At 45.2% G+C, this 17,622-nt stretch overlaps 1 long non-coding RNA gene across 2 annotated transcripts in view; it reads right to left on the bottom strand.

Moving 5' to 3' along the window:
• The window catches only part of LOC148509169 (uncharacterized), a 33,630-nt gene that overhangs the window by 3,848 nt on the left and 12,160 nt on the right, over window positions 1–17,622 (bottom strand). For both annotated transcript variants that reach the window (XR_015869484.1, XR_015869483.1), the window contains exon 2: window positions 6,805–6,952. This is a non-coding gene — a long non-coding RNA (uncharacterized LOC148509169). The remainder of the gene's footprint in view (window positions 1–6,804; window positions 6,953–17,622) is intronic.

Here is a 17,622-nt window from a genome sequence, read left to right as displayed (position 1 = left end):
GGGAGATAAATATTCATGTGATATTTGCACAGGGCACCTCTTGTAGAGTACTGTAGGTCTGCTTCTTGCTGTAATCAAGGAGGACCATATAGGCCAGTGATGGTGATGGGCAATAGGCAGTCCCGGGGACACTGTAATATCACTGTATAATATATGTATAGATTGCAGTAGCCACATTACTATAGTATTAGCATAAGTGAGAGGTATTCAGCCAGTGAGAAGCTGCTACCTATAAACATCACCATCTTAAGTTCATATTTTGCACCAGGGGTCAAGCACTTGCAAGTGATCTGCCTACAAACAGGCACATATGCATCCTTCTTATGGTCACCCCTATCAGGATGGCTGCACTCACATGCTCCCTCCAACTCCTGTTTCATCCCCCTTAGCACAAGGGGCAATTATATGGAGGCACAGGGCTGCTATCAGAGATTGTGGGGCCCGGGACTGTCAAAATAGGCCGGTGCGTAAACCGTTTCTTAAAAAATATATATATATATACAGAGAGCTTTGGATGCCCGACACTCACCAGCAGCAAGACAACAGTCCAGGTGCCTGTCGAAACTGGATTATTGGCTGAGACAAGATCAGCTTAAAATTGAAGCGTGCGCGACACCATCTTGCAAATGGCAGCTAGACTCCATTTTAGAAACAAGAATCTGCAAAACGCCATTTTGTGACCAGCGTCACTTCAAGTTACAACTCAGGAGCTAAGAACAGATGGCAATGTTTTTGTTAATCTACCAAGGGCAACTGGAGGAACAAGCTTCCTGAGTAAAAGTAAATAGAATAGACAATGGGTATTTTTACATACAAATTGGGAATCCCTGGATGCAGACAAAGTATAGTTGTGGCAATTGTAATATAATCCAGGCATTGATCTACACAATTGGATTTGTCTGAATCCTAAACAGGTCTTAGCCCCACACACAGACAGGATGGCCCCAACTTCACAGCTTGAGATGATAACACAGTTTTCTTTGAACACAGGAAAGGTGGGGGCCTGCTGACAGAGGGCATGTGGAACTATCTGGCTCAGCATGTCACTGCTAAAGTGCACCCATCTTCATACACACATTAATACGTCTTTATATCAAACCCCTAATACTCACACATTACATATTCACACATAAGGTTTAATAAGCTTTAAAGTGTATGATTTAAGTTGGTTCAGTTAGTTTAAATGCTGAGAAATAAAGATATTTGATAACTAAGGTATTATACATGCTTAACAAGTCGTGTTTGGAGTTGTACCGATGCATACTCTTTTTACAGTATTCAGGTGTTACCGGTGGGGAGATCGCTTCATGCATTCTCAAGTTATGGATCGCACAGCCTACAAGCAACAAAATGTATATTTTAGGAACAGCTGTTAGGATGTTGCAGGGGGTGTGAAGAGGAAGATCCTCAGCTGTTAGAGGCAGGGAGAGTCTATTTGAACTAGCCTGTTAAATGTGCTGTAACAGATGCTTCTCCCCTGGGAACCAATGACACCAGCAACAAACTTCCCTATTGTCCTGTTTATTCTGGGGGGGTATAAATATGTGTGCATGAACGCTGGTTCTCAGTCTTCGTGCTGAACGCTGTATGACTAGGGGTCTCTTGCTGATGCCTATCTCCGGGTCCGGAAGCGCCTGCGTATGTATACTGTACTTGGGTCTGTATAATTTTCCTTTTGCGCCTAAATGGTGTCTTGATCAATTGCGTGTAACTGTCTGAACTTTTACCTGAATAACACTTGTGCTTTGGAACCACAGATTCCACGTCTAAGTGTTTATTTATGGTATGACTGCGTACGCAAATTAGCGTCATCCTTAGAGGTTTATAGGTAGGATTTTAGAAGGTACAGGCAGGGGTATATAGAGGTTCAATTTTAATATCAACATGCCCCTCCTGCAGCAATATTAACAAATAGAGCTGATATGTATAAACCCAGCATTGGATGGCACTCCGGAATAAAGATAATAAAGCAGACTAATCTAGTGTGGTATTCAACGTTTCAGAGGTTCTCCCTCTTTTATCAAGACATCAAAGGGGTTTTTCTTCACCAGAGAAATAATTCTTCTGTCATCTACCACAGTTGTTTTCCGTGGTCTTCTGGGTCTTTTGGTGTTGCTGAGCCCTCCGATGCGTTCTTTCTTTTTAAGAATGTTCCAAACAGTTGATTTGGCCACACCTAATGTTTTTGCTATCTCTCTGATGGGTTTGTTTTGATTTTTCAGCCTAATGATGGCTTGCTTCACTGATAGTGACAGCTCTTTGGATCTCATATTGAGAGTCGACAGCAACTGATTCCAAATGAAAATGTCACACCTAGAATCAACTCCAGACCTTTTACCTGCTTAATTGATAATTAAATAAGGAGGGAATAGCCAACACCTGTCCATGAAATAGCTTTTGAGTTGATAGTCCCATTACTTTGGGCCCCTTAAAAAGTGGGAGGCACATATAGAAACCATTGTAATTCCTACACCGTTCACCTGATTTGGATGTAATTACCCTCAAATTAAATCTGAAAGTCTGCAGTTAAAACACATCTTGTTTGTTTCATTTCAAAGCCATTGTGGTGGTGAATAGAGGCCAAAATATGAAAATTCTGTCAATGTACCAATATTTATGCACCTGACTGTATATAAGAAGTTTTTTGGTGGGAAAATCATGACAAACTAAAGGGGAGGGGATATCTAGTAACAAGGGATTCCTTTATTTTAAAGAACCACTAGAATTCCACTTATCACTCACAAAGAATGCCAACTACCATTCCCTGCGCATGTCCAAAACTAAAACGGAGCATGCACAGTTGATATTTTTTTTTGGAATATGAAAAAATCAACTATGCAGTTGTTTTCCCATTATCTAATTAGAAAACTAAAATGCAAAAAATTGTCACAATTCAGGGGGTTTATCACATTCCCATTTTTGCCAAAAATACATGATACATAAGACGATAAAAAAGCGAAAAGATGACGATAAATAAACGATGTGTGAGGGAATGAAACGGGATCTTTTCGCATTTTTTGATACATCCACCTCAATGATAGAATAATGAAAAAGTATTCACTAGTTTCCTGACAGCAAGAATATCCAGACATTATTTCCTAAACAAATGCAAAATACAGGAAAATCATGCACTAGGGAAATTCAAATTGTCACATTATCAATCATTATTTTGCAGACAATAACTACAAACAATAAAATGGCATGATCACTACAATATGTAAACACCTGATTGACGTACAGGTTACATTATTATTAGATCTATAATGGTATTTTTGCAGGGAATACTTTTGAAAATGCTAAACAGTGTATCTGAAATCTTGCAGTGTACCCACCCAAGAGAAAATGCCTTCCACTGTATAACATAAAATATTCAGTGGTGAATCTGTGCAATGGACAGGTATACAGTATGTACCTCAGTACAGTAGCGTCACAAGGGGGGTGCGGGCCGCACCCGAATGTCACCCACCGAGGGGTGTCACCAAGGTACAGACTCCCCCTCAGTGACAGGAGCTGGGTACTGCATTGTATAAATAATCACACTGTGGGGGAGCCAGCCGGGACTGCACGCACCTCCGACACCTCCCCTGCCTCCAGGCTCCCAGTGATAACGGGACCACGGGGGGTTCGCCAGCTAGGCCATGCCCCCTTCCCACTAGACCATGCCCCCTTTTGGCAACGTCCCTCCCTGCACCGGGTGACACCGTGGGGAGGGACCCCACTGCCTCAATGGAGTCCCACATCTGAGTTATTTTCTGCTCATGTGCAGTACAGAACTCGCTGGGAACATAGGACCTAACTTAATGATGTACGTTCAACTGATGATGAACATGCATCTCCGATGGTCATGGGTCTGCGGCTGCGCAGCACCCGTTCTGAGCATGTGCAGAACAAGTCCTGCGACCAAAGGAGCAACCATGCAAATGCAGTAAGGAGGTGTTCGACACCTCCTTCTGCAATTGCATTAAGATGGACGGAGTTGCACAGCTGCTTGTCTGCGGCTCTGCAATTCCATCCATCTCAGAACCAGGCCCATAGCGCGTACGGCATGTTCCTGGAGACCCGCGTATGAGCAGTATACCCCGAAACAGGATTAAAGAGTAAAACTTTACATATGCAACATTCTAACAAGAATTACAATTTTTCAGCACTGTACTAATATTACTGTAGTCTATAGGAGCCTGTCAGTATAAAAATATTATAAATTATGAAAATATTTTAAATAAATAAAAATTAAAACTTTTATTTATAGATTTCATTTTTAAATTGAAAAAAATAACAAAACCCTTAACGAACTGCAGTTGTGTTTTATGTGCCGTCCCTAACCTGCTTCCACCTCCTTTTGTTCTTCTACTCCTCTAACTCTGTGTTCACAATGAGATTATTTCTGGGATTAATGCCTTGTGAAAAGTTGACAGAAAGGAGCCTTGTCACTGGTGTGTGCGCCTGCCGCTCGTGAGCTGGCTGTAATAGCCACTGAGGTGGCAGACGCTGTGTCCCCTGAAGCCATCCTTTTACATCCCTAATGAGGTGGCTGCTCTGACACAGCCAGCTCCGCAGCCAGTATGTGCGAACTTGGAATTAATTTCTCTCTACAAAGGTCAAAGTATATTAATGAGCGTGTACTTGTGTCTATGTACGCCTTCTTTATTATTCTGTATGTCTAGGAAAAATAAACATGCTGTAAATAAACAATATAAGCAGAAAGATGGTATTACAATTAAGATCATAGAACTATGATATATAGTTATGTTCTGGTCTGTAGGAAATTTGACAGCACAGCTCCATTTAATAAACTGCTGGATCAGTACAGCTATAGTGTAACCTACTGATAACAATTATGTATTAAAATAGCATGATGGAAACATTTTGGTGGTGTAAGTTACATGTGTTAGGTCATTTCTGGGCTGCATATCTACATTTCTAATGTGTTTCTAAGGTAACTGCATGTAAACGGATGTGAACGTAAAATGAATTGAATTTGGTAGAGATCAGCCAGGAGTGCTTATAAGGTGATGTATTAGTCAAATGTGAGTGTGATTTTAATTTATTATAATCTTTTAAAACTACATCTTTGGAAGCAATTCTATTTTTTTTATATTTTATATTTATTTTTAAGTATGTTTAATTTGCAGTGCGCTTTTTCTAAAAAAAAAAAAAAAATGAAATAATTGTTGCGGTGGTTCTTAATGCTTCTTGTTCAATTTCAGTGTTTTTGACAATCAGCTGCAATTAAAACCTATTTACATAAGCATTTGACAACAAAATGTTTAGTTACAGACATATTTAAAAAAAATTCATGCTGAAAATATTTTAAAAGTATCTAAATGCATATAATACGCACGGTAAATGCATACATAACTGCAGTGGATGTTTATGTATTTTTATCTGTATTTTAATCAATAAGGAGCAAAGGGCCTGATTCAGACCCGCTCGCTAAGATGCATACTCTTGCTGCTGCCGATGGTATGCCGTGTGTATGCATCGCGCGCATGTGTATGCATCGCAGTGCACATGTGCATACCTTAGCGAAAGGTCACAATGCATTCGCTCGCTGCATATAGACAGCCCAGCAGAGTGAGTGACAGGGGAAGCCGTTTGTAGGCGGTAACAGGGGCTGGCCATTAAATACGGGGGAGTGGAGGTGAAAACGCAGGCGTGCCCGAGCATCTCAGCGGCGTTTTAGAGGTGTGCATAATTATAAGACAGCATCATAGTACACGTCACCTGACTTGTTTTTACACTGAAGTGCTTGCAGTGCTTGCGGCAGGATATGGTTCGACGTTACCCGATGTACCGATGGTTACATACACTTCCTGGACATGACGTTCACAAGTGGATGTTTTAAGACAGGCTGGTGGGTGTCTGCATACACTATATGATCGCTCTCTAAGAAATACTGGGTGTGCTAATGCATTGCTGTGCGATTGCACTGCCTACGCAATTTGCATACACATCGTGCGAGCGATCGCATCTAGCGAGCAGTTCTGAATCAGGCCCATATTGCAAATATCACTGTGTACGTTGCCTTAACCACTATGTAGTTTGGCTGTCAGATGGGTTTTCTCTTACATGGTCTCATCTCATGCCACTGTGCTGTCCTCAGTCATTCCACGGAAATTGAAATGAAAAGCAGTTCTGTGCAGTCTCTGACAGCCGACATCATTCCAATTGTGTGCCCCAGAATACTACTTGTAGAGAATTTTGGAGTGCTTACACTGCAAGTATCGGTGACCTGCTCCACTGCGCTCTACTTGAGGTGGGAGGGTACAGGAAATGGCCAATGGCGGTATCTACTGTATGGCCAATGGGAGGAGGGGAGTTAATGCCCCAAGAGGATTTATTGCCATTGGGTGGTATGTGGGGCTCTATCCATTTCTATTACCACAGTGGGGAGGGGTTAAAGCCACCTGGGGATCTATTACCACTTGAGAATCTATTGTTACTGAGGGGATGGAGGCTAATATCGCAATGGAGACATGGCCCCATATGAACTATGCATTTTTTTTCCACAAAAACATTTAAAAATATGCTTTTAAAAAGAATTTACATTGAATTTTATATATACATATCTATCTATCTATCTATCTATCTATATACATAGCAGTCCCAAGGTCCGGCACTCCACAAAAATCTCTCAACTGTCCTGGCGCTCATCCAAAATGTGGAACATGTAATATGTAATATACAGATAGCAGTGGATGTCACTCAGGTAAACAACGAGGCTAAATCACAACTTAGTGGAGGATCAACGTTTCAGGGCGCAAACCCTTTTATCAAGATGCACAAGACATTAAACAAACATACCTTATAAAGACTCCTCACAAAGTGCTCCCCATTCACCGATCCACGCTGCTGGCCCCGTTGGAGACCAAATGACGTCACCTGTGCGCCATAGCGCTGGCGTCCCGGTCGTCTCCAGGGGGTGTGGTAAATCACCATAGTGACATATCAACTAACAAAAAAAAGAACAAATATATGAAACCTTAAATCAATCACAAGCTAAAGACTATCATCAAATCCATATAGAGAGATAAGGGGCAAAAATAAGCTATATATCTATACAAAAAATGTAGAAGGATGAAGGAAAGCATTGATGGAGAGACACGGAGCTATCCAAAGGGCTGCAATACTATGTGAGCCACATGAATGCATACAGGGGCTATGCCGATCTGTGTAAAAGATAAACATTAGACGTAAAAGGGGTAGGTGAACAAGGAAAAAGCATAAAATATTAAGACTCAATTACAGAAAACTAGCGACCGTAAGTATTTCATTGAGTCCATGAGGATTCACAGTCTGTAAAGTATGGATCCACCATGCCTCTCTTTGCAAAAGTAAACAATCTCTGTTGCCCCCTCTTTTATTAGGGGGTATCCAGTCTATCATTTTGTACCTAATGGTAGAGAGGGGATGCTTGTGATTGCTAAAATATCTCGCTACTGGGTGGTCTGACGGTTTACCTTCTTTAGCTTAGATAGTCTTTAGCTTGTGATTGATTTAAGGTTTCATATATTTGTTCTTTTTTTTTGTTAGTTGATATGTCACTATGGTGATTTACCACGCCCCCTGGAGACGACCGACGCGTCAGCGCTATGGCGCACAGGTGACGTCATCGGGTCTCCGACGGGACCAGCAGCGTGGATCGGTGAATGGGGAGCACTTTGTGAGGAGTCTTTATAAGGTATGTTTGTTTAATGTCTTGTGCATCTTGATAAAAGGGTTTGCGCCCTGAAACGTTGATCCTCCAATAAGTTGTGATTTAGCCTCGTTGTTTACCCGAGATCCACTGCTATCTATCTATCTATCTATCTATCTATATCTATATCTATATATATATATATATTAGGGGTGTGCACCGGCCACTTTTCGTGTTTTGTGTTTTGGTTTTGGATCTGGATCTTTCTTCGTGTTTTGGATCTGGATTGGTTTTGCCAAAACCACCCTTCCGTGTTTTGGGTTCTGGGTTTTGTGTGTTGGATCTGTATTTTTTTTAAAAAAAGCATAAAAACAGCTAAAATCACAGAATTTGTAGGTTTTTCTGCTCCTATGCTATTATTAACCTCAATAACATTAATTTCCACTAATTTCCAGTCTATTCTGAACACCTCACACCTCACAATAGTGTTTTTATGTCCAAAAGGTTGCACCGAGGTAGCTGGATGACTATGCTAAGCGACACGAGTGGGCGGCACAAACACGTGACCCATCTAGGCATGATACTGCAGTGGCAGACAGGATGGCAGTTTGAAAAACTAGGCCCAAACTGTACATAATGCAAAGAAAAAAAAGAGGTGCAAGATGGAATTGTCCTTGGGCCCTCCCACCCACCCTTATGTTGTATAAACAGGACATGCACACTTTAACAAACCAATCATTTCAGCGCCAGGGTCTGCCACACAACTGTGGCTGAAATGATTGGTTCGTTTGGGCCCCCACAAAACAAGCTGGCAATTAATCTGTCCCTGCACAAACTGGCTCTACGGAGGCAAGATGTCATCCTCATCCTCCTCATCCACCGATTCCTCACCCTCTTCAGTGTGTACATCCTCATCCTCACAAAGTATTAACTCGTCCCCACTTGAATCCACCACCACAGGTCCCTCTGTACGTTCTGGAGGCTGGTCTCCCTGGAAGAGTTGATAATTCATTTTGATGAACATCATCTTCTCCACATTCTGTGGAAGCAACCCCCTACGCCTTTCGCTGACAAGGTTCCCGGCTGCACTAAACACTCTTTCGGAGTACACACTGGAGGGGGGGCAACTCAGGTAAAATAGAGCCAGTTTGTACAGGGGCCTCCAAATTGCCTCTTTTTCCTGCCAGTACAGGTATGGACTGTCTGACATGCCTACTTGGATGCTGTCACCGATGTAATCCTCCACCATTCTGTCAATGGTGACAGTATCATATGCAGTGACAGTAGACATGTCAGAAATTGTTGCCAGGTCCTTCAGTCCGGACCAGATGTCCAAACTTGGTCCTGCCTGCCCTGCATCACCGCCAGCGGGTTGCTTAGGATACCTAAGTTTTTTCCTGGCAGCCCCAGTTGCGGGAGAAAATGAAGGAGCTGTTGACGTGTCATGTTCCGCTTCAGCTGACAGTGTGTTCACCAGCAGGTCTTTGCACCTCTGCAGGCTTGTGTCGGCCGGAAAGAGAGACACCACATAGGCTTTAAACCTAGGATCGAGCACGGTGGCCAAAATGTAGTGGTCTGATTTCAACAGATTGACCACCCTGGAATCCTGGCAAAGTGAATGAAGGGCTTCATCCACAAGTCCCACATGCCGAGCGGAATCGCTCCGTCTTAGCTCCTCCTTCACTTTCTCCAGCTGCTTCTGCAAAAGCCTGATGAGGGGAATGACCTGACTCAAGCTGGCAGTGTCTGAACTGACTTCACGTGTGGCAAGTTCGAAGGGCTGGAGAACCTTGTACAACACGGAAATCATTCTCCACTGCGCTTGAGTCAGGTGCATACCCCCTCCTTTGCCTATGTCATAGGTGGATGTATAGGCTTGAATGGCCTTTTGCTGCTCCTCCATCCTCTGAAGCATATAGAGGGTTGAGTTCCAACGCGTCACAACCTCTTGTTTCAGGTGATGGCGGGGCAGGTTCAAGAGTGTTTGCTGGTGCTCCAGTCTTCGGCACGCAGTCGCTGAATGGCGAAAGTGGCCTGAAATTTTTCGGGCCACCCAAAGCGTCTCCTGCACGCCCCTGTCGCTTTTCAGAAAATTCTGCACCACCAAGTTTATTGTGTGAGCAAAACATGGGACGTGCTGGAATTTGCCCAGATGTAATGCCCGCACAATATTGGTGGCGTTGTCAAATATCACAAATCCCCAGGAGAGTCTAAGTGGGGTAAGCCACTGGGCGATGATTTCCCTCAGTTTCTCTAAGAGGTTGTCGGCAGTGTGCCTCTTACTGAAACCGGTGATACACAGCGTAGCCTGCCTTGGAACGAGCTGGCGTTTCTGAGATGCTGCGACTGGTGATGCTGCTGCTGTTGCTGCGTAAGGTGATACATCTACCCAGTGGGCTGTCACAGTCATATAGTCCTTAGTCTGCCCTGTTCCACTTGTCCACATGTCCGTGGTTAAGTGGACATTGGGTACAACAGTATTTTTCAGGACACTGAGGACACTTTTTCTGACGTTTCTGTACAGTCTCGGTATCGCCTGCCTAGTGAAGTGGAATCTAGACGGGATTTGGAATCGGGGACACACTACCTCCAGCAATTGTCTAAATCCCACTGCACTAATGGCGGATACCGGACGCATGTCTAACACCAACATAGCAGTCAAGGCCTCAGTTATACGTTTTACTTCAGGATGACTGCTGTCGTACTTCATCCTCCTCGCTAAGGACTGTTGGAGGGTCAATTGTTTAGTAAAAGTAGTGGTGTTCCTACTTCCTCTCTGGGATGATGAACGACTCCCAGCAGCAGCAACAGCAGCAGCGGCAGCAGGAGGCGTAGCAATGCAGGATCCTCCGGAAGAATCCCGGATAGGAGAGTCAGTCATGCCAGTGACATGGCCTGCAGGACTACTTCCGATCCTGACTAAGGAGGAAATTGACGAGGAGGGAGTTGACGGTGTGGTTTGCAGGCGCTTGGATACAACAGGACAACGGGATTTAGGTGTCCCTGGACTGCTTACGGTCTTAGCCAAAGTTTCTGAACTTGACAGTAACTTATTATGAACGCGCTGCAGGTGCCGTATAAGGGAGGATGTTCCTAGGTGGCTAACGTCCCTACCCCTACTTATTCCACCTTTACATAAGGTACATATGGCAAGACAGTTGTTGTCCGGATTTGGATAGAAATATTGCCAGACCAAAGAGGTGGAATGTTTGGTCTTCTGCCCAGGCATGACCGTGATGGGCTTTTTCATCCCACGGACAACAACTGTCTCCCCCGGAGCCTGATTTAAACAAACCACATCACCATCAGAATCCTCCTCGCCAACTTCCTCCTCAGCGCCAGCTACACCAGTATCCTCATCCTGTTGTACTTCAACAGTGACATCTTCAATTTGCATATCAGCAAGTGGACTGTGGGTGCTCCTTTCAGCACTTGCAGGGGGCGTGCAAATGGTGGAAAGAGCCACCTCTTCCCGTCCAGTGCTGGGAAGGTCAGGCATCGCAACCACCACCACACTTGGACTCTCCTTGGGGATTTGTGATATCTTCTTAGAAAGCACAGTTCTTCGCTGTGCTTTTGCCAGCTTAACTCTTTTGATTTTTTTAGTGGGAGGAGGGCTTCCATTGTCATGTGAAGCTGAACCACTAGTCATGAACATACTAGGGATCGACCTTAGCCGTTCCTTGCCACTCCGTGTCGTAAATGGCATATTGGCAAGTTTACGTTTATCTTCAGCTGATTCAAATGTTTTTTTCAAGGTCATTTTCCTGAACTTTGTCATTTGGGATTGTATGTGCCCTCTATTATGACATTGGGCATCGGCCTTGGCAGACGACGTTGATGGCATGTTATCGTCTATGTCATGACTAGTGGCAGCAGCTTCAGCACTAGGAGGAAGTGGTTCTTGATCTTTCTCTATTTTATTTTTATCGGAGAAAGTTTGGTCCTCCATTTATGTTATATCGATTTGATATATACGTGCGGCTAAACACAGAAAATATTTCTTTATTTTTGCTGGAGAGTAGTGCACTTTGTGGGTTACACCAGCCTTTAAGAAATGAGCCAGCCGGCTCTTTACTTATGGGACACAGGCGCACGCTTGGCGCTGCTCCTTTGTTGATGCATGTGCGGCTACTGCGCACACAATTCACAAACACAGAAAATAATTTTTTTTTTTGGTTTGGACTGGAGTGTACTTTGGGGGTTACAGCACCCTTTAACGGTCAAGCCAGCCGGCCCTTTACTTATGACACAGGCGCACGCTTGGCACTACTTTGTTGATGCACGTGCGGCTACTGCGCACACAATTCACAAACACAGAAAATATATATTTCTTTGGTTTGGACTGGAGTGTACTTTGGGGGTTACAGCACCCTTTAATGGTCAAGCCAGCCGGCCCTTTACTTATGACACAGGCGCACGCTTGGCACTACTTTGTTGATGCACGTACGGCTACTGCGCACACAATTCACAAACACAGAAAATAATTTTTTTTTTGGTTTGGACTGGAGTGTACTTTGGGGGTTACAGCACCCTTTAACGGTCAAGCCAGCCGGCCCTTTAATTATGACACAGGCGCACGCTTGGCACTACTTTGTTGATGCACGTGCGGCTTCTGCGCACACAGTTCACAAACACAGAAAATATATATTTTTTTGGTTTGGACTGGAGTGTACTTTGGGGGTTACAGCACCCTTTAACGGTCAAGCCAGCCGGCCCTTTACTTATGACACAGGTGCACGCTTGGCACTACTTTGTTGATGCACGTGCGGCTACTGCGCACACAATTCACAAACACAGAAAATAATTTTTTTTTTGGTTTGGACTGGAGTGTACTTTCGGGGGTTACAGCACCCTTAATGGTCAAGCCAGCCGGCCCTTTACTTATGACACAGGCGCACGCTTGGCACTACTTTGTTGATGCACGTGCGGCTACTGCGCACACAATTCACAAACACAGAAAATAATTTTTTTTTTAGTTTGGACTGGAGTGTACTTTGGGGGTTACAGCACCCTTTAACGGTAAAGCCAGCCGGCCCTTTACTTATGACACAGGCGCACGCTTGGCACTACTTTGTTGATGCACGTGCGGCTACTGCGCACACAATTCACAAACACAGAAAATATATTATTTTTTTAGCACTTGGGGGGAGCACCCCTGATGGACAGAGCACCCCCTGGACAACACTACAGCACCCCTTTAGGACTGGGACACTGCACAGGACTTTGGAGTGGACACAGCCCCTATGGAGAACTGACTGCACAACACAGTCCAGCCAGCCCCTATGGACTTTGAAGTAGTGGACAACAGCAGCACTACACTACACTACACAGCCCTAACTCCCACCCTCCCTCTTCACTGTCCACAGCCGAGTGAGAAAATGGCGCCGACGCGGGTACCTTATATAGGATCCAAAACCCGCGAGACTCGGAAGGCGGGATGATGACGTTTTGCCTCGATTTCAGATCCGAGTCAGGCGGGAAAAGTCGAGCCTGACTCGGATCGGGGGGGTTCGGATTTCAGAAATCTGAACCTGCTCACCCCTAATATATATATAAATATATATATATATATATATATATATATACACAGCTCCAATAGAAAAACGGCACTCAGAGACTTTGACTGGACGAAATGCAGTGTATTCCACGTCTATGAACGTTTCGGGGTCACAGCCCCTGCCTCAGGACCACATGCAGCAGGGGTTGTGACCCCGAAACGATCGTAGACATGGAATACACTGCATTTTGTCCAGTCAAAGTCTCTGAGTGCCGTTTTTCTATTGGAACTGTATATTATTTTGTTAATGGGCACCGGAGCCATTTATTCTCATATTGGACTGCCGGCTGACTGTGGAATTTATATATGTATTATATATATATATATATATATATGCGCTGTGTATATATGCACACACACACATACAAACACACAAATAGTAATATAGCCTCATGGATAGCTTAGAGGTAGACATATTACTACAACAACAAGAACAAACTATGGTCAGGGCAGGTGGATTAGGAGCATACACATTCTAGGTTCATGACTGCTGTCAGGCAATTGTGGTCACATAACGGATTCAGTATGATTGACTGCCATGAAAATCCCGATGGTCCCCAGGTAAGTATTTCTTAACCTATTCTACCCCCTAACCCTAACCCTCCCTTAGGGCTGCCTAACCCTAACCTCCCCCCCAAGTGCCTAACCCTAATCCCCCCTCTAAGTGCCAAAACCTAACCCCCTTTCCCCGCCACCTAAACCTAAGTCCCCCGGGGAGGTGCCTAACCCTAACCTCCCCCCGGGGATGCCTAACCCTAACCCTCCCTTCCCCCAGCCTAACCCTAAACTCCCGAGGGGGGGTGCCTAACCCTAAGTCCCCCATTGGGAACCCTAAACCTAACCCCCCCCCCGCGGCTGTCCGCGCCCAGCGCCCGGCTTACCTTTGGTCGGCAAGCCAGGTGTCGGGCTCCCGGCGTAGGTAAAATGACAGACGTCGGGATTTCAATGCCTGTCATTTAAACCCTTGCCGGGATTAGACAGTCGGGATTCCGTCCGTCGGTTTCTCGACTGCTTCCCCACATAACAATGCTAGGTCAGCAAGCAGCATGCAGAATAGTCAAATAAATAGGGTCAATCATGATTGCATGCACAACAATCAGCCAGGCTGAATGCTATACTCACCAATGTGTGAGTGTCACTGAATACCTTTAATGCTGGGTGCATACTTGACAGATATACACTATATGACAAAAGTATTTGGATGCCTGACCATTACACCAACAGGGACTGTAATGACATTGTATTCAAATACATATACTTTAATATGGAGTTGGACGCCCTTTGGCAGCTATAACAGCTTCCTCTCTTCTTGGAAGGCTTTCCACAAGATTTTGGAGTGTTTCTGTGGGAATTTGTGCCCATTCATTCTGTAGAGCATTTATGAGGTCAGGCACTGATGTTGGACAAGAAGGCCTGGCTCACAATTTGCGTTCCAGTTCATTCCAAAGGTGCTTGATGGGGTTGAGGTCAGGGCTCTGTGCGGACCAGTCAAGTTCTTCCACATCGAACTCATCAAACCAAGGACCTCATTCAGAGCTGCTCGCAAAATGCGAGCGCTCGCTCGGAATGAGGGCGGCCGCTTCTCTTTAATGAGCCGGCCTCCTGGCTGCTCGTTAAGCTGTGGGTGACCACCCACAGCTTTAGCGAGCGGCCAGGTTGATGGTCGCGATGGTCAAGACCATCGCGACCATCAGGGCTTGCGACGAGACCCTTGTGGTAGGGTCTCGCCTGCCGCAAGCTCCAGTGAGCTTTCGGCTCCAATAGAGCCGGAAGGTCACAACTGACATCACTCCTGATGTCAGTGGGGCCACCCACAAACAGCAGGCGTTCCTTCGGGAATGCCTCCGTTTGTGTAGCCACCACCCCGCCCCGCCTACAAAACGGTGCGAGCTATCGATCACCATTCGACAGCCGCCCCTTTTGTAGTGAGCCCCGGAGTGAGAGAAATTCTCTCACTCCGGGGTTTGCGCACGTGCAGTGCGACCGCTGCACATGCGCAGTGCCTCAACATCGACCCCCTTGCAAGCGCTCAGCGCTTGCGAGCGGGTCTGAATGAGACCCCATGTCTTTATAGGGAATCGGTATGAGATGTCGGCGCTCAGGATCCCGGCTGTTAGAATCCAGATGCCGATATCTTGAAAGGGTAAACATACTGACACACGTTCTCCCGGCATCTGCCAAACCCAGACTCACCCATCTGGCTGCCAAACACAGAAGTAGGCTTTGTCGCTCCACAGAACATGTTTCAACTGCTCCATAGTACAGGTTTGGATGCTTGGCATTGGACTTGATGATGTGAGGCTTGCATGCACCTGCTCGGCCATGGAAACCCCTTCCATTAAGCTCCCGCTCCACAGTTTTTGTGCTTACATTAATGCTAGTGGAAGTTTGGCACTCTTCAGCTATGGAATCAGCAGAGCGTTGGCGACTTTTTAGCACCATGCGCCTTAGCAGTCGTTGACTCCACTCCGTGTTTTTACATGGTCTTCCACTTCGTGGCTGAGTTGTTTTTGTTCCTAAATGCTTCCACTTTCTAATAATATCACTTATAGTTGACCTTGGAATATATAGCAGGGATGACATTTCATGAACTTATTGCAAAGGTGGCATCCTATCACAGTACCACGCTTGCAGTCACTGACCCATTTTTTATCACAAATGTTTTCAAATGGAGGCTGCATGGCTAGGTGCTTGATTTTACACATGTGTGGTGTGGCAACGTGTCTGATTGAAACACCTCAATTCAATAATTAACAGGTGTGGCCAAATACTTTTGTCCATATAGTGCATCTGCAAATTGAGTGATCCGCAGATATATCTGCAGATTATGGTTGTTTATACACACTGAACACCAATATCTGTTATCTGGCTGCGGGTCCCGCTGGTCGGAGGACGTGTCGCACCCCTCACCCCGCAGCCTCCATCTGTATCAGCGGTAAAAAGCAAAATGGTTCTGAAAAAGACAAAGGTTTCTTAGAATTGTGGCAACTATTAACACAGCTCGCATGGGCAAATCATAAGCTGAGTCTGTGGTACTCTTAGGCAAACAATTTATACATTTGAGCCTTCTTTACCATGAGAAATAGGAGCAATACACACATCCTGTTTGTACAGTAGGTGTTCTGTGTCTAGATTTCCACCAAAGTGCATAGGATTAGACAGCTAGATGATCAGCCAGTGGGAGTAATTTGGCAGAATGTGCACTGTGTAGTTCTTGCTAAGGGGTTGCTGAGCATTGTGTCTAGGGCATACATGCCTACCCTCCCGGAATTCGTGGGAGGACCACAAAATTTTGGGTAACCCCTCACACCCCCGGAAGGGTAGGCATTTCTCCCGCATTTCTGCCCAATTCCTACTTTCTGCCCACTTTTAATTAGACCACCTTCTGAGCTGCGAGTTTCCCTGAAACATACACAGATCAGTGTTATTTGTGTATGTTACACAAACAGTGTGTAAATAGTTAATAAAAAAAAAAATTACATAGGGTCCCCCCCAAAAGGCATAACCAGCCCCAGGCTGCTCAGCCAGTCCTGGTTCCTAAAAATATGGGGGAAAAAACTAGTACGGTCCCCATGTATTTTAGGAACCAGCACCTGGCCGCTGGCCAGTCCTGGTATTAAAAATAGGTGGGGAAAAATTGTGTAGGGATACGACTATATTTAATACCATCACCAGACCAAAACCGACCGGTGTGTAATGCCACTACCAGGGGACCCGTCTCCCCGGCCAAAGCATTATCACCCCAAGCTGGGGATCTCAAGGGAGGTGGGGACCCCCCAATAAAGGGGTCCCCCCTCTCCCGAGCACACCAGGCTTAGTCTGAAGCCCAAGGCTCTTCCCTGCACCCCTGGGCTGTGGGTACGGAGGTAATAATGGTGTAAAAATAGTGAAACTATTGTATTTTACAATGGAACTACAACTGCCAGCAGGCAGCCGGCACCCATACCCCACTGTAAAATGAATAGTTTAAAAAGCCACAGCACTCTCACACCATCTAAAGTACAACTTTAATACAAATAACTACCTACCCCACTCACACATATTACCTGCAGCCTGGAAGTACCTGGAAAGAAAATCCGATACTCACCTCTATCCTCGTGCCGCTCTCCGTTGCATCCAATGTACTTTGCAAAACAAAAAAAATGAATACTCGTACCAAGCTGTACAAGTATAGGTATGTGTTACTGCACATACCTATAATAAGCAAAATGACAGATGACGGCAGTCATCTGAAATTCACACGGGCCGCCAGCCAATCGGAGGCCGCTTTACATGTAGCGGCCACTCATTAGCTAGGACACATGTGGGTTACTAGTATGCATCGCTAGTTTGCGCACTACGATGCATACGCATGCGCAGTGCGAGTTAATCGAATGTTTGCGTGCGTATATGCAACTGCGTTCTTTGCTGAATCAAGCCCTTAGAG

Source organism: Taudactylus pleione, unplaced genomic scaffold, assembly GCF_031769625.1.
Source record: "Taudactylus pleione unplaced genomic scaffold, aTauple2 ptg000330l, whole genome shotgun sequence".
Lineage (NCBI taxonomy): Eukaryota > Metazoa > Chordata > Amphibia > Anura > Myobatrachidae > Taudactylus > Taudactylus pleione.
This window is presented reverse-complemented; position numbering and strand designations above follow the sequence as displayed.